The following is a 22,515-nucleotide window of genomic DNA, read 5'->3' as shown; positions in this document are numbered from 1 at the left end:
TTTACTATGTGGAGAGATCATGTGCAAAATCTTCCCTCTGGCTGTAACACTTAAATAAGAATGTTCTTTTAAAAGAAAACTCCAGTGTCTGTTTTCCCTCCCTCCCAATTGTTTCCCCTGCACAGTCTGGTGACACAGCCTGCCACAAGCATGCCTTATAGAGTTTGAATTATAACACAATAAATACCTTCCTTCTGCCCAGGCCTGAAGCTCCATTTGGTTTATTCTGATGATTAAATCAATAGATTAATTGGTATTCCTTGACAGACAGCCCTCTTCCAGGTTAATTCTTAATCTTGTTAATACAGGCAGGTGCAAGGATAAAAAGTGAAACAGATACGGTGAGAAGATTAGCTCTGCCATAAGGCAGGCTGGATTTTCTCAGGCAGGCATCCCATAGGAGTCATTTAAATGTCCAGGTAAAGGTACTTAATGGTGTTTAAATTTTTAATGTAATGTCTACAGGTACTCCTCAAGCTTTTTTTATTTATTTACTATTCAAAATAATAAATATATTTTGTTGTTACACCAGGCTAATTCCTTCATGGAAACATAAACTTGTCAACAACACCCTCCTGCTTTCCCTTAGGTTTGTCCTGACTCTCCTGTTTATTCAGTCAGTAGTTTGTGTAGAAACAGGAAAAAAAAATCAAAAATAAATATCTATAGGTATAAACTTGAAGCAGGTGGGGGCACACTGGATGGGAAGCCAGAACAACTGGGTGTCCTTGCCACTTCAGCCCTGAGTGTCTCTGTGGCTCTGCCTCATGACTCACCCTCTTCTGCTCCTGGATTTTTAACCCCCTGCCAAAGCTATTGAGACTGGTTGAATGCTGGAGTTCTGTGTGAGTGAGAGTTCAATAGAAATGAGATTGGACAGAGGTGTCTGTAAAGTCAGAAGTACAGAGGAGGCTCTTAAGAATTAACTGGAGTTACTCGGAGTGGTTAAGAGCGTGTTAGAAGAGGCGTGTGACCTTTAGATATCAATATTTCCTTTTAGTATGACCACTGCATGAAATAACCCGTGTGCAGCTCGTGCAGAAATGCCTGGGAAGGTGATTCTTCCAAGGGTGCCTACTGTCCCTCTGGTGTTTGTTGTGCACCCTCCCTGCCTAAGACTGATGGGGCTGTCCCTGATCGTGGCTCCAGAAACTTTGTTTCCTGTTCAGTAGTGGGACCTTCTTGGCCAAACCAGTGAAACTCCTCTTCTGAGGAATTCTCTCTTCTGTTACAGAAAAGCAGAGAAGGAGGCAAGTTCCAGAATGCCTTGATGTGTTTTTATTTTCTCTGCCGTGGCTTTAAAAAGTGTGGCAGAATAGCTGAGTGAAGTGTAGGCATTTCTTGGAAGCAAACAGTTGATCTTATGCTGGTTACTATGGTAGCTGCATGTCACCTTGCCAATTACTAGATTAGCAGTGATTGCTAGTTATGCAGCCACTGTTATCCCTAACGATATCAGAGTCCTTAAATTGTGCTGTATCAGCCACTGACTCTTGAAAATGATGACAGATGTTACTGAATAAATTACTTCAAACTCCACTTTTTGCATAATTGAAGAAATGGTATTTCGAAGTACCCGTTATCTTACAAAAATTACAACATTCTGTAAAATCTTGACATCTCCCACTGAGGACTTGGACCATGATATTTTAAAGCAAATAGAACAGGTAAAATAGTTTGCAGATGCTGAACTTTGCAGGGGGTTATGTCTTACCCTATTTCCAAACTCTTCTTTTTAATATGGAGGTTTTGAAGAAGATGATGGAGGTCTGTTATGTTGTCATCATAGTACAATTTATAACTGTGCAGCCTTAAAATGTAATTTAAAAAAAAAAAAATCATGTCCAGGGAGGACTAAGCATGAAATCTTGAAAGGTGTTTCCTTCTGGTTTATGTGCTGTGTATTTACTGTGCAGTGAACACCAGAGGTTTCATATGCCTAGAGGCTGGGTGTGACCTTGTACCAGCAGAGATCACAAGTGAGCTGAAACCTTCAGTGAAACTCTGTGGTCTAAATAGTATTTGTATAATGTGGTGCAATGTTCTTATTAATAAAGCTGATTGAGAGTTCTCTCAATCAAGTGACCAGCTCAGATCCATACCTTCTTTAGTATTTTTTAAGTGTAATTCAAAGACTGAAAGAACTGTTTTGCAAAACATAACTTACTGGTTACAAATAAACAAAGCCCTTCAGGAACACGCTTGTAACTGTTTTCTGGAGGATGCTGTCAAAGTTGACCATAACTGTGTGTTCATCTATGATCCTTTTGCTTGTTTCCTCTCCATGATTATCTCCACTGGTAAAATTAAAGTAACAGGTTGTATTTTCCCCTCTAGCTCACATGGTGTACTGCTTTTGGCAGGAATTTTCTTTGAGAGTTTTCTCTGAGTGTTCAGTGGCCTGTGTCTGATTGGGGTCTTCAGACACTGCAGTAATACAGATAACATGACTATCTACAGGCATATGCTCCATCTGCACTTTGGAGACTAAAATAGCAAGGCTGATCTCATTACATTAAATTTTCCACCCTGGCAAGTGACTGCTCAAAGGGGAGAAGCAGAAGATCTGAAAGAATCTGATCCTGGTGTTTGAACGCTTGTAATCCTGGAAACTTAGTTATTAATTTTTTTGTTTTTTTTTTTTGCCTCTATGTACGTGACAAAGATTGTAAATGTTTCCTCCCAGATTTTTCCACCATCAAAAGCACATTCTCTGTCTCAGTGTGCTCTGGGTGCAGAGCAGGTGATGAGTCTCACCATAAATCCATTCACTACTAGGGATTTGCAGGATGCAGACCCTTCCGTGGAGATGACCTCTATATCCTGCTTGAATCAGGTCCAAGATATAATTCACATTCTGCCTTGACTGCTAAATTGACTGCAGCAATGTTTATGCATGGCATCCATCCGTTTTCCTGCACTGAGAGTTGTTCTTGGATCCTCTTTGCTGCTCGTGCTGTGCTTTGTCCTCTGACACAACAAGGGATGGAGGGATCCCAGGGAAAGAACAAAGGTGCTCTAGGGGGTTCATTTCAGCACTGGCTGAGTTTGCTGCAGGTTTGCTGTAAGGTGAGCTCTCTTCTGAGCCTGTCTTAACCTGGCCATCAAAAGTTTTGTGGGCTGCAGTGCCTCTGTTGTGACTGAAGTCATTCCTAGGAGTATGTGGTTGTATCCCTAGGGAGGGAAGGTGTAAACATGCAAAGGTACCCCTTATGAGGTATTCACAAATGAGCTGGGAAGTAACAGGTGGATGCAATGAGTGCCTACAGAGAAGAATTGGGATTTCTGGTAGTAACAAGAGTTCTTGTGGATCACTCCATCCTTATTTGCTGTGGGTAATCTTTCCCCATTCTCCTCCCCCTTCCCAAACAGAACTGGCAAAAATCCATTTTTAATTCTTTCTAATGCTCCTTCTACACTGGATATTTCTATTTGAAATATCTTTGTTGTTGTTGTTGTTGCTCTACACTGCTCACCTCTAAATTGCTCCAAAGTAGATGAAGCTGCATTAATGAACCTGGCAATGTGCAGGGCTAGGATTTGCTGTATCATGGTCCAGTGGTGCTTAATTACTATGTAAGATTTTATGGAGTGTGGTATGTGGAATTTTGTCATGCATTTTTTATTATGTTGGCTTCTTGAAAACTTAGAGAAAATTAAATTCTAAGAAGTGTAAAACCACTTTTCACTCTTCGCTTGCAATGACCTTAAAGTAATTATACTTCAGGGGTAATATATTAGCCCTCTCCCAGAAAGGGACAGCACTCTAGTCAGTCTAGTCCTACAAGAGAACTTGCTTTGGTTGAATGAGTTTGATTTTGATGCCTATGCAGCTAAACAAAGGAAATCTCCAGTGTAAGTGTACTTGAGTTGGTTTAAAACTTGGGGGTTTGTGTCTGACTCAGAGGTGTGAAAACTAAAACCACAAAACCAGCATGAAATGATGAAGTGTCTCAAATATTTAAGTAGCTGGGTGATAAAGCAGTAATGGGGGAAAGGGTTTTGCCTTGCAGTTCATCTTTAAGCAGTGAAGCATGTGCCATCCAGATGTTTTATGATTCCCCCTCCCCAGGGATGCACTGTCCTTGTGTGCTGTTTGAGCAGCCTGGGCAGGCGATCTTTAAGGCCCTTCCAACCCAAAGCATTCTGTAATTCTGTGATTATCACAGGTCATGGAATCACATGTTCAAGATTCAACCTCTTTGCAGACTTGTGTGTGAGCTTCAATGGTTTAGATCCTGTCCGTTTTTTTTCCAGTTTTCATTTTGAAGTCACGAATGCCAGATAACTTGACATGTCATAGTATGACAGAAACCATCTCAGGAAGCAGCAAATTCCTATACTTTGACATAACATATTGAACCCCTTGAGATTTAGGACAGATGTGCTCTTACTTATTTCTAGTGAGATAGCAACTAAGAGAAAAGTATACCTTGTTTTCTGACAATAGCCCAAAATTCATGATTAAGGGAGTCTGAAGTGCAGCTTAAAAGTTCTCACTTTTTAGGTTTTAATCACAACTATCACAACATCTGTGCATTTAGTTTAAAAAGGCAGAGCATTTTAGCATTTTTGTTCTGTTCCTTTGCCATCCTTCATCCCAGTAGTATCTGGGTGCCTTCCAGAAGTGTAGCACTGGACGTGGTGATCTGTGATCTGTCCTGGGTTTGTTCTTTCATCTTTTCCCAGGGAAGCAGTATCTAAGCAGCAAATCGACTTTTTTTAAGAGGAATTTTTTTTGGGGGGGGGGTTGCTTAAAGGGGGAAAAAAAGTTTTCTGTGTATTTTTTAGGAAAGGAAAAGGTTAAATGCTCACACATGGAATGGAAATTGAATTTCTGTGCCTTCTTGGTGGCTGATGGATGAAGATAATTTTTGGACCAATCTGCTCCCCAGGGCAGCTTCTGCCATAAAGGAAAGAACTGTTTTGTGACAGAAAAATCAAGCTATTGATCGTAAATTTGTTTTAGATTTTTAGTTTTATTTTCAGTTATTAAATAGATCATTTATTTTGCGGCTGTTATCCATGACGCTTTCCCAGTACTTTTCTTCTGCCTATCAGCTGCTCTCCATCCGTGGTCTGACTCACAGCACAGAAGGTTGGGCGTGTGCACATAGATAACAAAGAAGAAGTGGAGGGATATTTTACCTTGCTAGTGTTTGAGACCTCTCTGAGATCTCTGTCCAGGAGCTGGGAAGAATTGATCTTTGTGGGGTTCTGTGAACAAGGTGGGGTAAAGGCAGCTCTGTTTATTGGATGTATTCCCAATAAGTAAGGCAAAACTCTGCCTTGGGCTCTGTCATCTCTTAAAGCTTAGGGAGAAGTTGCTTTGCTGTTGTCAGCATCAAATACTAACATGGGATGAAGTTGCTGTTGCAAAAAACCCTGCATCTGCTGCGTTTTTTGTGGTGGTTCTTGTAAATAACCCACGGATTGCTGAGGTAAGGAAGGCCACTGCTTTTCCAGCGGCTTCAGTGGTTTCTACAGAATGGGAACACGGACTGTAAAAGGACAATGTGACTGTCATGCCTGTTGTGTTCCTGTCTGAGGACACAATAAAACGTGGCTGGATGAGGCGTGAATTGCTGTATGTCAACTCAGAAAATGGCAAATACTGAGCTGGCTCTTCTTCTGTACTCCCCCATTCCCCTTCAGAAACACCCTGTGGTTATACAAATATTGCCTTTACATGGTTAAACAGATGCTTTTGATGGCAGTGTCACAAGTTATATCGAGAAAGATATCCTTATACTGGTACAATCATATGCTTTCCAGGAGCTGTACAGATAAACTTTTTTTTTTTTTAGATCAGTTAATCAACTACAATTGTGTTATCAGTACAAAATATATATGAATGGGATTTGTAGTGAAAAAAATATAATAATAGTTATTTTGCTTCTGATCATTTTAGCAGAAGCACCTGAAAAACATGACAATTTTTGGTTTATGTATTTGAAAGTGGATAAAATGCCATGCTGGCTATTTTTTTTTCCATCTTTACTATTGAGAAGAACAAAGGTGAGGCAGGAACTGAAATGAAAGGGTTTAGGACGTGAGATCTTGTAAGTGATACTGCTCAGGAGCAATGGCTTGTGTTACCTAAAAGCAGTCCTGTTAAGCAGTACTTGTCTACCTGCATAGCATGTGACACTTTAAAATTAACATGGGGGCACCACATTTGCTAATAATCAAATGAATCAGTAGCTTCTTAGGAAAGATATGTTATTCAGCAATTTGCATTAACAATAGGCAGTGGAATGCCAGCCTAGGCAGGTAAGATGGCAAGTGTGGAGCAGTTGGAAGTAATCAGAAAAATGTTTATTTCATGGGAACAGCACTTTGTACAGAAGATAGGCAGAATGAATTATTTATAGTTCCTGTCTCTTCTGTCAATGTATTCCTTGCATGTTGGTTTGGTGAAGGATTAGGTATTTTGTGTCTGCTTCTAAAATTCTTTTCCTTAAAATTATATATAATGTCACTAACTAGGAAGAGTTTGCCAGGGGTTGGCAGAGGGAATGTCCTCTTGAGCATGTAACAACATGGGACTTGGTGATTTAATTCCAAATAGGAAAAGCCAGAAACCAAATGCCAATTTGTTTCTTTTTTACTGGAAAGTTTCACAAGCCTTGGTTAGTCATCAGCTTTTAGTTTCCTCTAAATCTATTATTTAGCCAGATTGAAACTTAATTATTTTCTTGGAATGATGAGATGACATTATGTGTAACAAATTACAGTGTGTATCTATTAACTCTTTAATACACATATTAAATAGTAGTATTTACTACTATTATCACTGAGGCCAGTAAGGTACTGCTTGGTATATTTTGAATAATGATTATTACATTATTTTACATGAGATTATGAAATAATGTGCTTTTGTTTTATGTACATACTCCTTAAAATTCCTATGATCCCTTCATAGGCCCTTCTTCATAACTGGAAATCACTTTATCTTTTGGATAGAAGGCTTTCATGTTTTCATGTGTTGTGTTGTGCTGTGGGATGCAGTTACACCAGAATAAAATTCCCATTTTGTTTGGTTTGATTTGTCAGGGAAAGAAATGTTTTAATTCCAGGTTACATGTGTCCACACTGGGGCTTATCTGATTATTAAAATTCCTTATAGTTTTACTAAGCTTTTCTAGCTCAGCCCTCCCTGCCAAGTGGATAAGTTGTTTACAAGTTGCTGCATGTTGGGTGATCTGTTGTAATTTTCCTGTGTTTGCATTCAACTGTGACAGGTTAGTCAGGTACAAATGAGCTGTTAACAGAAGAGAGCTTTCTATTAGCGCTTCTCGTGTGGAGACAAAAAAAAAAAGGCGTTTTAAAAAATGGAATGGAGAATGAGACTGACTCATTCTGTGGGATCCTTGGGAGCTGTGGAATGTGTAATGTGGGGAAAAAACTAGTTGAAGGCACATCTTTGGTAATCGGGGTATGGAAGTTTTGCCAAAAGAAAAACTTCTTTTTTTCCATGTGATTACTGGGAGAATTTCAGACAGCTGTCTCTGCGTGCATCTCTATCATTTTTTCTGTCTCTTCTTCATTTTCTTCCACAGGGCATAAAAAATGTTTTACAGAAAAATATTTTTCTTGAGAAAGGGAAGTGGCAAGAGAAAAGAGACACTGAACATTCCAAACAAGAGAAAACAAATGGCACCTTTTGGGGACACTTCTTGAACAACATCCTTACTTGAGTGTCCATGTTCTCTCAGCCAGCAGTAAATCACCTGTAGCTGTTACAGGGACCTGGAATTCTGTCTCTGCAGTTCACAGCTCTTATTCTGAAATGCAGTTTATACTGTGTTTTTACTTCGTGTTTGCTGCCATTTACCCACTCATATTTCATTAAACCAATTAAGGTATCTTAGTGGTTTTGCCAGGTCACTTGAGGTGAAAATGGAGAACTGAGGACCTGGAAATGTCGTAGAAGCTTCTCCCATTGTAACCACACTTCCTCCTCAGAATCCTAAATATGGGGACTCGGTCGCCTTGTCTGCAACTTGGTGTGGTTATTTCAGATGAGGGTTGTAAAACGAGCATTTCTGAAAACTCAGCTTTCAGTATTTGCTGAAACTGATGTTACAGTTGGTGGCACTTATGAATTAATCAGGAGATGGGCTGTGCTCTTCTGCCCACCGAAATCTTGCGTGAGGCCTTATTACTGCTCACCACTCGTTGATTCCAGGGGGAGAAGCTGACTTTGGTGTGCTTGTTCCCAATGCAAATGCAACTGGAGCTCCTCTATTTTACCTCAGATCATCAGCCTCAAATCCTCCTGAGGCCTTTGCAGCACAGAACAGTTGTACAGCGAAAAGAGCATCCCCCAAAAGGCAGAAATTGTGCAGGTCACAGATAGGTGGACATGGATTGTAGTTCGGGTTTAGCTTCAAAGTCTGCAGGGAAATGTTATCAGTGACACTGGAAAGAAAATGGAATTTGACAGTGTTGCTTTTTTTTAAGCTTGTTTTTTCTCTGTTTGCCCAGCCTTGCTCTCAGGGGGAAGTCCTAAGCCCCTCGTTAATAAGGCCAGAGAGTTGAATTTCCTTCTGGACCTCAAGGCAAGGTACCATGGCTTGTCATGGCTTTGCCAGTGGCACCACTAAACCACTGTTGTTGTGTCTGTAAATTGGCTTGTGAAGCATGGCATGAAAGTGCTCTGAAGCAATCTATGGAAAAATGTCACCCATTTTTGGAAATAAACGTTCTTGAAAGAAGGAAAACTCATCAGTGGGAAGTCTACTTGGGGAGTGTCTGGGTGGAAATAAAATACAACAAACCCCTGAATATTCCATTGATTGAAAAATTATTTACTGTGAGGAAACATTTATTTTCTTTTCCCAAATGAAAATGAGTTTTGAAATTGTTGTTCAGCCTTCGAGACCTATGTCTCCAGCAGCCTGAGATGTGTGATGACTACTCATATGTTTCTTCAGTCAGTGAAGAGTTCTGAAAATAGCCATGCACTTTATTAACGGTTACTTTTATTGTTTATCAGTATTTTAAGACTAACAACAAAAAAACTGCTGTTTTCATGGAGTCACAGAATGGCTTGGGTTGGAAGGGACTTCTAAAGGTTATCTCGTTGCTTGGACCAAAAATGTTACGTTAACATTGATCTAATATTTCTGTTTAGTGGGCATAGGATTGTTTTGGTTCAAAATAGTCATTAATCATTTTACATAAACAAATTACGCTCTGTTTTTCAAGTCAGCACTTGTGACCTCTCATCCAAATGAAATGGGAAGAATTGCTTTATTTTTGTGGTGCTACCATTGCTTAACTTCATCTTTCCTACCATCTGCAAATGGAAAAAAAGAGTGAAATTATAGGATCCATATTGAATCATGGGTATGGTATTCCAGATGATTGGAAAGACTAGAGCTATTTTGCATTCTTCTGTAACTGCTGGACAAGCAGAGTACAGAGGAGTGTAATTGGTAACCAACTCACTGTCTGGATGATGTTCTTTAATATACTCTTGAGTAAAAAGCATAAATTATTTCAGTGCTTTAATAGGCTTGTTTCCTTTCAGGAGTTTTAAACCACTTGTAAATTCAGTAGAAAAGGTATTAAAAACTTGAAAGAACGAGTCAGGTTTTGCTGATCTTCTGTGAAAAGTTCCTTCTTAATATTCCATTTGTATGATTGCAGACTATGATAATAACTTAATTAGTGTGATACATGTACAGTATTGTTATGTATATGTAATGTACTTGCTTAATAGTTTCCTTGGGTTTGTGCTTTTATTAGTCATCTATTTGTTGTGCAGTCTATGAGGAAAGGTAATGAAATATAATAAGGGCTGTACCCAAAGCTGTGGGAAGAAGTAATTAAACTTAATTGAAGTAATTTCTTTGAAGTATAATAGCAGATGCAAAGGACTAATTCAAAGCAGATTAAGGCAATGGATGCTTTGAATTGCTAGCCTGCAAATAGATAAGTATTACTGTTATTTAAATAAACTTATATGAAAGTGTCTTCTGAAACCTGAGTCTGGGGATCAGGTCTAAAAATAGGCAGTTGGGTTAAGGTTTGATAAGGGATGTCACTTCTGTTTCCTAATTTATTACACTCTGCCAGTCAGAAATGAAATCTCAGAAATGCTGTGTACATCTTATCAAACAACTGCAATAGAACTGGGACTTAGCCTGGGCTATCCCTGAAGGTTTTCTCTGATGGTAACTTAATCATCAGCTGTGACAAGCTCTCAGCTGGAAATTTTAGGAAAAAATACATTAATGATTCTGAAGTAAAACTATGTTAAAAATGTTACCCGAGAAATCAGAGGTTTTCTTGTATCTGTCATATTCTTATGGATTTCAGATGTTCAGTTGGTTTTACATTAGGAGCTTAAATCAGGCTTGTTTGTGCAATAAAAAGGAAAACATATGGATTGCTCTTGCACTGGGGACTGAATATGAAAGTTGCATTCAAAAAACCCAGGTAAGATAAAGTTAGCTTTTACAGCACGTTTTATTTCTTTGCAGAATGGATGCAAACAGGAGAACATGAAGCATAAATCTGGAATTTTGGTAATTTCTTTCCGCCTGCACAATGATTCTAAATAAATAAATAAATAAAAGAGGTTGAATATCTCAACTAACTGCTCTGTCAAACTCCAGAATAACTAGGTGTGAGTACATCCTTTTCTCCCCATACCCACAAGGGGGGAAAAATATAGGAATGAGAGCTGTGAAAGACAACCATCCTCTGAATTGGGCTGAGTGTGATGGTAGGGACAGTCCCTGGCTACACATGGACGGGGAGATGGGCTTTTCTATTGCTGAAGTGGTGAAATGAGATGAGCCATGTGCAGGCTGGGAGTTGTCTACTATTAGGAAGAAACAACAGAATGGTAGTCTGTCCTTATTTTATGTTTTAGTGTCATTGTTGCTACTGAAGCACTAAACAAGGGTGGGCAAGTAGAGCAGGATTTACAGCAGAACTGTGAGAGGGACTGCACTTGGAATGTTTTCTTGGGGTTAATTTGTGTCTTAGACTGTTGGTAATTGGTGGCACCCGTGGGGTTTTATGACACTGTCTGCCTCTTGCAAAAGGCTGCATCACCAGGGGGTTTCTGAACTCTCTTCCTCGTGAGAGGAAGGAAAAGTTGGCTTCTCCTTTCTGTTTTACAACAGTGTTTTATGTTTGCTGGTTGACAAAATACAGATCCAAACACTTTTTTTTTTTCTTCTTTTTTCTTCTTTTGTTTCTTGTTCTGCTGAGAGGATCATTGTTCCATGAAAGCCAGCTGTGGGAGGGCTGGTTGTGTGGTGAGAAGCGATCACCTCTCGGGCTGTGCCTGTGCCTTCCGTAGCGTTCCTTTGCCAGGGCAGTGGGACCGTCGGGGGGTGTTGCTGCCTCTCTGAAAGCTGACAGTGGATGGCACCTGGGCTGGCTGAATAAATGAGGGTGCCTCAAGGCATTTCGTGTAATGACAGCCTGTCATCCGGCTTAATTAAGGCCTCTTTTCAAAAGAGAGGTCTTTAACTACTTTATGGATTTTCAGAGCTTGTCTCTTCCCTGGTGAATGTAGGTATCCAGTGGAGATCAAGGCTTGCCCCTGTTCCTTTTCTGCCACGGGCCAAGAATAATTCTGAAGTGTGGCAAAGCAGATGGAAGAGACTTGTTGGATGCTAGGCAAGTTTTGTCCCCTGTTCTCATTCCCTAGAACAAATAGCAAGTGTATCTACGGGAAGTTGGGGAGCGTGTGCTTTCTTTCTATAGGAACTAAAATTAGAAGTGAAAAATCCCAAAGTCTGATGTTTCTGCCATGCAAAGGATAGTGGGAGACAGATAACCACCCACTAATGTCCTAGTTGTTAGAAAATAAAGGTCTCATGAGTCTGAGGGAATTGGTTTTGCCTAACCTGGAAAAGCAAAGACCTAGGGAGTATCTTCTAGGAGTCTGCTACCTCCAGAAGGGTTAGAGGAGGATGGAGAAGGCTCTAGAGAAGATGGAGTCAGGTTTTTTCAGAGGACCATAGTGGGAAGAGTCATGAGCCTCAACAAGGAAAATTCCCATTGAACATAAGGAGAAGAAATATACAGTAAGACTTAAATATTACTGGCACGAACAGCCTTGGGATACTCAAGACTCAACACGGCAAGGCCATGAGCAATGTGATGTGACTTTGAAATCAGGCTTACTTTAGGCAGGAGGTTTGACAAGGTGATCTCTAGAGGTCTCCCAGTCTTAATTATTCCACGATTTTATGCTCCCTCCAATGCTGCTGCTGTTCGTAACACTAATTGTGGTGTACCATATGTAGCGGGTTTATTGAAACATGGCTAATAGCTGTGTTAACAGAATCATCCTCACCTGTGGGCAGGCTAAGAATTTTGGGTTCTTTCATTAAGCTTGCTGAGTTAGCAGAGTGTTACCTCCAGAAGGTAAAAACGTTGGAAGTTTAATTTGCCTGTAGAGGGGGAGATTGAAGAGCTGGAAACAGCGGCCCTTCAGTCATGAAGTGGAGGAGCCATTTACCAGCTGGCTTAGGGCATGAGTAAATTACTGGCTGGCCTATCATGAGTGTGGCATTCTTGATCCTTTTTTAAGGTCTAACAATTAAGTGCAAGCTTCTCTTGGAAGGAATTACGGTTTGCAATACTCTTAAGAATGCTTGAAGGATTGTATTTGGCAGAAGACTTTAATGTGACAGAGTTGGTTTTTTTTTTTTTGTCCTAGAGCCTAAATTTAATTTGTTCATGCATAATGCACTCAGCTGAGAATTTCCTGAAGTGGTGGAGTGTAACTCTTTCTGCATGTGTTCAACGAGACAGGAAAAATCTAACTAAACCGAGAAGCTTCTAGTAATTTGATGGTTTGTGAGAGAGCAAGTGCCAACTCAGTCCTATCCATTTTCAGCTTTTCTTTCTGCAGTTCATTGACTCACCCTGCACTGTTTTTCCCAAAGGGCCCTATTTAAAACCTATATCCAGGGTTATTAAATTTTCACCAACAAAGTTAAGCTTTATGTAATTATGCAAGAGAGGTTACCTGCAATGAAGTTTGTAGCTTACTACTGGTATGGAAATTCTATGTGGTTTTTTTTTTTCCTGGTGTTAAGGTTAAGTGAGGGAATGCTCAACACATATGCCTTTAATAGATCCGAGTATGATAAACAGGGGTGATTTATACAGGTTTCAGAGAAGTTAGAGAAATGCTTTGTTGTGTTCTCATCTTACATTTTTCTCAAGGACTGTGATACAAATCTGTTGCCAAACTTCCTTTTTCTTTCTTCCCCCCCATTCACCACTTGTTCACCATAGCTTAAAATCAACTGTCTGCTAAAATACTTACTGGTAAATTTATAGAATGTTTGTAGGAAACAAAGGCCAATCCAGTGGTGTCTGAAAAGTGAATTCATTCCAACATTGTGGTCACAATTCTTTGCTTGGATGCTTTGGCTCTCCTGCTAGCAGTTCTTATTTGTCATCTGGAAAGGTTCAAATGGCTATCCTCTCTGGCTGAGACATTGCCATGTTTCATTTCTTTGGATACAAGGCTAAACTTAGTCCATATTCTCAGTCAAACCATGTAAATGGAGGGAGCTGTATACTTTGCATCCCTCTGACTCTGGAGGTAAATTACTAATTTTTGCTTTGGCTCAAAGACAGAAAACAAACACACAGGTTCTGGAATTTATTACAAGCACCCCAGAGCTGCAGAATCAATTTTATTACAGGGAATAGTGTTTTGTAGGCCCACATGCAGTGGCAAATATTCACTATATTAAATAGATTGCTGTTTGCAAGACTGGCTTAGAATGCATGTGTTTGCATGCATGTCCAAATTCTGGTGGACAGATGACAAAGGCAAATGTCACTACTGACAGTGTCCCTTATATCCTCTGTCTTTCTGGGTTTAGCTTTTGGCTTTTCAATACTTTTCCCAGTTCCTAAATTTTCTTTCTTGGACATCTTCTGATATGGACACAATATTTTTCATGTTTTCTGAGTCTGATAGACTGGAGGCTGTAAGTGGATTATTACACTTGGCTAGAATAAAGCTTCGTTTTTAGCAGTTCAGATATTCAGGAGCAACAAAATGTTCCAGATTTTCCAGCTGAAAGGTCTGCATTCCACCTTACAGAAGCTGCAAATAAACATTTCTTTCTGTCAGTTTGTTGGTTTAGTTGCTGTTCTGTGCTAAGTGGATCAGAATTTTTTTTCACTCTGGCTTAAGGCAAAACTCCCTGTTAGGTTCTCTCCTCTGGAGTTACAGCCAGAGATTTTTGTACTGTTTTTCCTCACTCCAGAATATTTCAGTATCTCCTTTTAGTAAAGGATATAAACTAAAGGACATGTGATACTATTGCCTTTAATGACACCTGGATTGAACAATACTGTTGAATCCTTCAGCACCCTCTGGTATTTTAAAGGAATAATTACTTTAAAAAAAAATTAACAACAAAATAAGCAGAGACCGGACATAATCAGAATAATGTCCTGTCTTAAATCCAGTTTATTGTCTCCTGTTTGGTTTTTGTCTAAGCAAAATAATGGTTTGCTGCAGTTTGCCAAGTGGTTGGCAAGTCTAATTTGACTGTCAAGGACAGTGTCCCAGAAGGGTCTTCTTGAACAATCTGCTGCTTTCTGAGCTATCTAGTTAAATTTAGAATCTAGGAAAATAGGAGAGTGCAGATACTTTATTTACATGTTTATTTTCTAATGGAACAAGGCACTTTTTTCTCTGCAAATGATTGAACAAGAGAAATTTCTGATCCTCTGCAGGAGTTTGAAGTTTTAGTCTCTCAATTTGAGTTTTTCTTGTTCAGGCTTTTGCATATTTCCAGGAAACTTGTGCAAGGTCAGCTCTGACTGCACTCAAATGGGATTAATTAGCCTGATTTCTGTGAAGCTTGACCTGTGCTGCCAGAAGAAAGGATCTCACTTCTTTCTTAAGCACTGCTTTTTAAAGGAGTATCATAACTGAGCAGTATTGTAAGTTAAAAAAACCCAAACAAACAAACAAAAAACCCACACAACCACCCCACACCCACATAAAAAAGAAAACAACAACCAACTTTGTGCTTTGATTTCTTCAAATTTGTTGGATCCTCAGGATTGTCTTACTGCAGCAATGACTTTGCAGGGCAGATACCTGAAGGATTCTTTAGTTTCAGTAATGAGGCTGCTGGCTTTCCTTGGGAATTGTTTGCTGTAAGCATTTTAAGCATTTTATTGGCTATTCAGGAGTTTGAAACCGTTTTGTGTTGTTTTGTTGCTTTTGAAGCAAACTGTGTTCTCCAGAGGACAGAGTGAAAAGAACTTTTTTGCAAGAGGAAAAGAATAGGGAGAGGATCATGCTGGGGCAGAGAAATAAATATGGCAAGTATTTTGAGCAGTACTGAGTCACTCTACAGAGGTGTTGACAACGGGCTTGCGTGCTTCTAGAAGTCAGAACACATTTCCATGGTATGAGAGATGCAGCACAGAGCTCCATAAAAATGCAGAAGATGATTGCTTCACGTATTTTATCTGCCTCCAATAACCAGATTTCTGGGTAAAGTGGCACAACTTCATTAACATCAGCAAGGGTTCACTGGAGTAAGAGTGAACAGAACTGAATTCAGCAGAGCTTCTGCTCTTGTTGAGGCTGCAAAGTAACCAGCTAATGCTCTGCCCAGCGTTTCCAAGGAAGAAAGCATAGCTTGATTGAAATCAGATGTAGTGACAAAGCCATGTCCCAAGGCCAGGGTGGGTGGGTGTCATCAGTCAGGAAATGTAACGGTGGTCACACCTGCGTGTCTTATTTGGGGACGTGTCTGACAGCTGAGTAATGAAGAATCAATTTTCTGCATGCAAATCATGATTTAACAAAGCAGAAAGAAGGTGTCTAATACTGCCTTACTTGATGGATAAATATTCGTTTCTCGCCTTTTAAGCTGCTTGGAAGGGCTGGGATCTTGACTGTTCAGCTGGGTCGTATAAAAGGTACTGCACCAACTCCCTTTCTCACACTGAGTCCAAAACACTGCTCACTGCTGAGGCATAAATACATTGCAGAAACAGAAGGCAAAGCTTTGAAAAATCTGCAGGTGAAACCATAGCAGGTCCTGAGGTAGCTGCAAAATTTCAAAGACCTGTAAGGACCAGCCCTGTGGTTTAGGAGAATCCTTCCAGGACCAAAGCAAGCAGGGAAGTCCCCAAGGACCTGGTGCTCATGGGGTGTTTCCCTGCCCCTGCTGTTCAACTCTGCTACATATCCAAGGGAATGTCCTCTCTGCTGTTTTCTGTCTGAACTCAGGGTAACCTATAAATTGTTAATACATTCATCATAAGCTCTGAAGTAGTTACTGCAGAGAGGACTGGTGCTATTTCAACTGCTGTGAAAATGCGTTTGTTTTGAGGGCTGCATAACTCGGAATAAATGTTTCATTAAATGTGTTATGAATGATGTATTTAACGACTGGGGCAGGTCAATAATCTTTAGAATTAAATTTAGTGGGGTTTTATTAAAGGTTGCCTATTTCAGTGGTGAATGGGTAAGCATGTGGAGCGATAAACAAATGCTTCATCTGGTCTGTTATGAGTGCTTTATTAAATAGCTAGTCAATAGCTGCATTTACCAAATGAACTTAATTTATTGTATTTATTTTTTCCTAAGGGTTTCACAGTTCATTATAAAAGATTTATTGAACATATGTAAACCAGTTTAGTAAGCAATGTTCTGTCTCTTAAAATGAATGCATTGCTAGTAGGGCTTGGTATTGCTAACACTTTGTTTGAACAGTGTTTGTAAGTTACTAAAATATCATCAGCAAACTCTTATTTATCGCAGTTCCTTAGAAGTCACTGGAAATGACGTTTAAAACATTACATTCAGTCTGTAGAGTCTGGTGCTTTCTGTAGTTCACACTTGCTGGTAAAAGCAGTTTGTGGGGATTTGTCCCATATTCTATAGCCTTGTTTTCCTAGGAAGCAACAAGGAATTCAACGCTGCATATGGAAAAGATGACAGTAAAACCTGCTTCATAGGAACCATCCATCTAGGAAAACAGTGCATGTGGCACTGTGACATTTTGAAAGTTATCCTGCCTTGTTTTCCAGCTGAAGATGGGTTGATTGATATTTTTTAAGACTGATATTTGGAGATGGGTTGTTACCTTTCTCTGAGAATCATTTCCTTTTCTTTTTTTATATAGCATAGCTGTCAGCAAAGACAGTTTCTCTGCTTTAGTGACTGGAGCAGTCTTCAGTCAGAGAAAGAATAAATAGGGCATATTCTCATATTCAAGCTGATCTTCACAGTTGTGGCTGATATTACTGACAGCTGGGCTGTGAATATCCACAAGACCTGGTTTGTCTGGCGAAGTCACACTTTGAAGGTGAAGGAAACAAGAACCTGGAGCAGAAACCCTTCCTACAGACAGTCAGAAACCCAAGGAGAAAGTGGGACTGGGAGCTGTGTGGTCACTGCTTTGGGCCAAGGTCCTTATCCCGTTCTAGCACTCACAGCTTCTTGTTTTCTTTTCCAGCAGTGTCATGAATTAGCATATTTAATTTTTATATGCCTTGGCTGACCCTCAAATTATTTTGGTTCTAAGCCATTTGGTCCCATCACCCTGCCAGTGTGCCCTTATCTTGCTGTGGAGGCTGAAGGAGTCTGATTAGAGCTCCATGAGTGGATTTTGTGTGTGGGGCTGGCATCTGAAACAGAGCTTTTAAAGCATACCTTGGGTGCAAAAAGTATTTTTGTTGACATCCTAAAACCCGCTGAAAGGCTTTGTCTGAGGCAAGGATGTGGGACTGCAGAGCTGTGTATGGATATTTATATGCAGCCTACAAGATAGAAAAAAAAAAATACACTTTATTTTGATTGCCGTTCTGCAAAATGACATGTATCACACATGAATAATTTATAATTTAAAAGCTTAGCTGAAAGTACCTTCAGAACGTGCAGCTTCATGGGGATTGTTCCCCTGGTTGTTTAGTTGTTGCTGTTTTGTTTTCCTAAACAATATACGATGAAAATTAATTTGGAGTTGTAGTATGGAAACAGAAAAAAAATGTCAAAATGTTTTCTCAAGGACTGTATCTGGAGAGAGCATAAAAAATTGTAAGTGTAAGGTGCAACATTGTGTGCATGACAGAAGAAATAAGAGTAAACACGAAAAAACATTTTTTTCCTATAACTGTGCCTTGGAAGCAGAGGCAGCAGACAGTGATAGTGTTGGAAGCATCATGTATTGCCCTGTTATCATTACTGAGAAAGGTCATGGAAGTGCAGGAGGTTGTTCACTCCTTCAGATAAAAGTGAAGATGCTTGTATTGGCAGGTTAGGTTTGAATGCAAAGCACAGGTGGGCAGGATTAATCCGTTTCTGCACACCATTTGGTGCTCAAAAAGTGGTCTACAGCCCATAAATTTAAGCTGAATGTTGAGGTCGTGTGGTTTCTTAAAAAGCTCCAAAACCAACCAAACACCCTTATAACTGCATCAGCTAATCACTGTGTGTTTGTAGGACCTTTTTCTATAAATTCTGCTCTCCTTTCAGTTTTCCCTTTTTTTTTTTTTTAATATTTCCCACAAGTGAGTAGTTGCTGTACAGTGTTGATAGTACAAATTTTCTGCTCCCTTTGTTAAACTAATCACTAGACTGTGTCATCCTGAAATCTATGTGCAGAAAAATGCTTCAAGCACAATAACATTGTAAAAGACTGGATTCCTCTTCCAAGTTAATGAGTTACCTCAAGCATGGAGGAGAAATACACTGTTTTAAACTAGAATTGAAGGGTCTGAATAACTGTACTGTGATGCTGTCTTAGCGGCACTGTAAGCACACAGGAAATTATTAGACCTGTTGTTGTTTGTATTAGTCGTAATTTGAATTAATCCATGCCATCCTGTTCACCTCTTTGCACACTAAAACAAAATGCCCAGCTTTACAGACAGTTTGATACCGAGTCTGGTTGTACATGTGCAAGGCTGACTTGTTCTGTCCTGACTCCCTTTCCCTTGCCCCTTCCACTGGAGTGTAGGGGCTGTGTAGGTGACTCCAGTGCATTCAGGGTCTTTAGGACTCCTTATTATATTTTAGTGTGTCAATTGCTGACTGAAGAGCTCACTAATTTGGCTTGTTAAGGTCCAAAATTAATTCTGTCTCTTCTTCTCCCAGTTATTTTTAGTGCTGTTAGCAAAATCTGCTTTCTTTCTGATTCAGCAAATGGATATGCAAAACACTGAAATAATTTCCTCTTTGGACAGTGACAAGACAAATACTGCAAAACATGTGTTGGCCATGACAAGTGAGGGCTTGAGCCCAGAGCTCACAGAAGTCAGTGGAAAGAAGCTGATTGACTGGATTGCATTTTAACTCAATCCTCTTGCTAGCAGAAAAGGAAGTGAGCTCAGTGGGATAAGAAGTCATGCATGTCTGATACTGCATGGAAAAATATTTGTGCCTAATATATTAGGAGATTTGTCAGCTTATCAGCAGTGTCAACATGCCTGTGTTTACACCATTCTTCTCAAGGCACTGACCTTATTTGGGTTAGATTTCACCTTGCCTTACATACATTTCTTTGCATCCATCTCAGAAGCCTCTGATCCTTGTGTTGTGCTCCTGCCTTGCTTTCTCCCCTTTTTAGGATGGTATGGCATTGACAGATGTTACAATAAGACTCCCATTTGCTACAGACTTATCTGTCTTGCAGCTGTTCTCACTTTATGTTTGACTTTTCAGCCACCCTGCTCTTTTCCTTGGAGCTGGTTTGTCTGTTACTCACCATGTTTCTATCAAAGCCAGAATCCTCCTCTTTGGCCATGTGGGAATTAACAAGGCTGGTGATGAACTGGAGAAAAGGCTCTTTGATTCCTAATGGCAGAGACCACACAGTGCCATGGTGATACCCATCGTGTGACAGCTCTTGGGCACCACTGCATGCAGTGTAATGGTAAAATCTGAGTTGTTCCTCTCTTTCCAGTCTCTAGTAGATGTGTATCTGTGTCACAGCAGCTTCCCATCTGCTATGGAATGGCCCAGAAGACGGTTCTGAGTGGAGTATGCAGGGCACATTTCACAGCAACTGAAATCTCTGAGTTTTGGTACTTGGCTTTTTTTTCTCCAGTAATCTGTCAACCATTTTTCCCAGACAGTCTTGATACCAGAGCATAGTTGGAAGGAGCTGTGGGGAGAGAAGGAGGAACAAGTTTGGGTTTTTTTTACTTTTTTGTGAACCTCCTTCTGCCAGTCACACACATGTCATAGTCAGAACTGGAACCCAGGTTCTGAACCTTAGAAATTAAGAGTATGGACCAAAAATGCTCATCAGTTCCAGAGGCTGCTCTATGAATATGGTTGTTTGTGGGTTTTTTTGTGGTTTATTTCTGCCCTTCCCCAGGGAGCCTGGTGAGAGTCACAAGGAGGTGTCTGAGACAGGGGCATCCGAACCCAGCGTGCGTCGTTAATCAGGCAGCTGAAGAGGAGCCACACTCAGACTGCTGCCAGATGTTTTTCTCTGCACAGATTTTTCAAGCTGTGAAGCCGGGGCCCTGCCAGGACTGATAAGGCTAGGCACAAAATATTGGAGGTGGCATCACGTTGGCCCAAAGGGTAACATTTCAGAAGCATGTCACGCTCAGGATTTGAAAAAAAAAATTTGCAGGATTTTTGGGACTCAGTCTCATTTTTTTGAAAGACAGTTTAAAGCATTTGGGCACACAGTCAGGAATATAATCGGTGCCTGATTTCTGTTTCTTTGATATCAGTGAGAATTTAGGTCGTAGGAACCTGTGTGTTATTTTTTAAGGCTTGCAAAAGGCCTCTGAGTTGCTTTTCAAGTGTCTTACCTGGAGTGGTGTTTATTTTGAAGGAGAACAGTTTAAACAGGTGCTTGTAGATGTGACTGAGCATTAAAGAGCTGCTGTGTGGGGTGCTCTGAGCAGTGGGATGTGCAGGTGTGAGCCCTCCCATTCCCACTCCCATGTAGGAGCTTTAGGGCTACCAGCAATGTCCTGAGCACTTCTAGTCCTGTGCTCATCCAGCCTGATGATCTGATCCTCATGAGGACTTCAGAATATCATTGTAATAACAAGGATGGAAATTACACTAATGCACACATAAGCCTGGCAGTGAAAGGTGAGACCAAAGACCTACTTGGCAGAAATAAAAGCCCAAAGTAAGCATCAGGCAGCACTTCCCCTGCTCTCTTCCAGCTCCCAAGAGTTTGGGAAGGCAAGCTTCTGAGCCAGCAGTGGTTTCTGTTTGCTCCTTAACCCTTAATGAAATTATTTCATGAGCTTGTGCAATCTTCTCAACTCTGGATCCAGAGTTTTTTGTCCTGTGGCAAGGACTGCCACAGCTTAAATAAGCCACGTGGACAGGAAACACCTGTAAATTCATGTGATGCACCCTATTTCTGTTCTTGAAATGGGCAGTGATAAACTATCCCTCCTTAACCTCTCCATACCACTCCAAATACTATTTCCCCTGCTACCTGGGGAAGGAAGATGCTCAATATTAGTCTCTCAGTGAGCTCTAGAGAAGTCTACCACGACCTGAAGAGCAGCTCATCTTTGGGTGAACAACAGTTGTTTGGAGACTTTGAGTGAGGAAAATAACACTGTAGCGTTCCACGTGGCACTCACCTGGACAACACCTCTAGATACTGCCTAGATCTCTTGTGAGTAAAGAGGTTGTTGCACTTTAAAGCCACAAATGTGGTCATTAGAGATGGGAAGCTTGTTGCTGTGTTAGTAACCTGTGCTCTGATTACCTGACTCTTAAGCTGGGAGGTGGGAATTCCTGTGTTTTAATCCTTATTCAGGTTGGCTTCTTAAATGTGAGACAATGTGCTTTTATTTACTTTTCTCACTTAAAAAAATACACTGCTGTAAAGAATAGTGTTTTCGTTTATCATAAGAATCAACCAACCCACTTTTTTTTTTTTTTAAACATGTAAGAACATTCCTTAAGTAATTTTGCTATTGCTGATTTTTTTGGTTTATTTTTAAATATTGGTACTTTTGATAATGCTGATGTTAAACTGTGTCTGCTTTAAGAAGACCTTTGTAGTAAAGAGAATGGCACAGCAAAGGCAGCTTAAATATTAGAGAATATTTTAAAAGTTATTATTCTGTTGAATACTTGTGCAAATAGTGTCTGTAACCTTCAAGCTGTCTTTTCAAGTTCCATTTTGATTAGGAAGATGAAATTGTGGCATCTAATGGGTATAAATGCTTCAGTGCTGGGCAAAATAAATAAAGAGATAAACATCGATATCTATTACTTGTGAGCAGTGGTTCATAGCCTCCTGTTGTCTAGAAAATACATTTATGTTTTCTCCCCCCTTAAAGTCTGACTTTCTGATCTTTTTCCAAGTATTTCAAAAGCTTAAGCTTTCCAGACAGCACATAGGCATTATTGGACATATGAGGAAAATCAAACTCTGCTGTGAAATCTCTTTTTATTACTATACCCACTAGTATTAGATCATATCCCTGGTAGAATTGTTTTGTGGATGAAAAATACAGTCCAGAAACAAAAATGCTGGTCATGTCTTT

General features: G+C 40.1%; 1 protein-coding gene across 1 annotated transcript in view; it reads left to right on the top strand.

The window, feature by feature from the left end:
* Nucleotides 1-22,515, top strand: part of ST6GALNAC3 (ST6 N-acetylgalactosaminide alpha-2,6-sialyltransferase 3) — a 210,804-nt gene that overhangs the window by 1,773 nt on the left and 186,516 nt on the right. The gene's annotated exons all lie outside the window — the stretch shown is intronic.

Source organism: Myiozetetes cayanensis, unplaced genomic scaffold (assembly GCF_022539395.1).
Source record: "Myiozetetes cayanensis isolate MyiCay16 unplaced genomic scaffold, myiCay2020 scf12, whole genome shotgun sequence".
Lineage (NCBI taxonomy): Eukaryota > Metazoa > Chordata > Aves > Passeriformes > Tyrannidae > Myiozetetes > Myiozetetes cayanensis.
This window is presented reverse-complemented; position numbering and strand designations above follow the sequence as displayed.